The sequence below is a fragment of the Malus domestica genome, chromosome 14 (assembly GCF_042453785.1).
Source record: "Malus domestica chromosome 14, GDT2T_hap1".
Classification (NCBI taxonomy): domain Eukaryota; kingdom Viridiplantae; phylum Streptophyta; class Magnoliopsida; order Rosales; family Rosaceae; genus Malus; species Malus domestica.
The window spans coordinates 22,036,091-22,037,080 of NC_091674.1; positions in this window are offsets into that span (position 1 = coordinate 22,036,091).

Below are 990 nucleotides of genomic sequence, written 5' to 3' on the forward strand. Positions count from 1 at the left end.
GGCCTGAAGCAAATTGAAGCCATTTCAGCTAAGGCATAAACCATATGCCTATGATTGAAATGATGGATGGCAGAGACCGACTTGTTAAGATAGTTGAAGAAGAAGATAGAAGAAAGAAACCAGAGGGAGAGAGAACAATATGTATTTTGTTTATTCCTATATCTGAATAATGAGCACTCTGCTCTACAACTTCAGTTTTATCCCATACAACAATCTCACCAATCTAATTATTATAATTAACTAATCTAGGATTGTGACAAGTGTCAACAACCCAGTCCATCACATTCTTCATATATTCCTAACATTCCCCATCAAACTCAAGATTGGGGCATCCAATCATGAGGTTGAAGCAGTCAAGTTCTCAAAGAATCATTAGTGCAGGATTCCTTGCAATTGGAGGTGAGGTTGCTGCTGCACAAAGTCTCTGCAATAAGAAAACCCTCATAGCATCTTGAGCTTGTATATTATTGCTATATCATGTCTACCATAGTAGCCAAATCAACACTAATGATTCCTTTTGCCAAATCAACACTAATGTTTCCTTTTGCCAAATCAACGTAGACCTGGTGCCCCCACCCTTGTCACAAATTCTCATATGATAGCCTAACTGAACATCGAATATACGTCCACCATTGCATAACTGGAATACATAAAATCTTCTGAACTCATGTGCAAGTGCAACAATTTTAGCAGGAACACTAATGGCCGTCTTGTTGTCAGAGTTAAGAACTGGAAATGTCACTTGAATACACGGTTGTAAACCCATTGAAATCAACTGAGATTCTGTACCTTCATTGTCAATACATTCAAAAACTTGGTCTTTGGCATCATCTAAAAACATTTCATCTTCTGAAACAATGAAGTCAGAGAGAGAACCAGACTTGCAATCATAAACCCTATGAATTTCAACATCAAAATTACTTTGTAAAGGTGTTTCATGTTTCTGCAGGATAACTGGACAACCTAGTTTCAATTGTTGATCCAATGTGC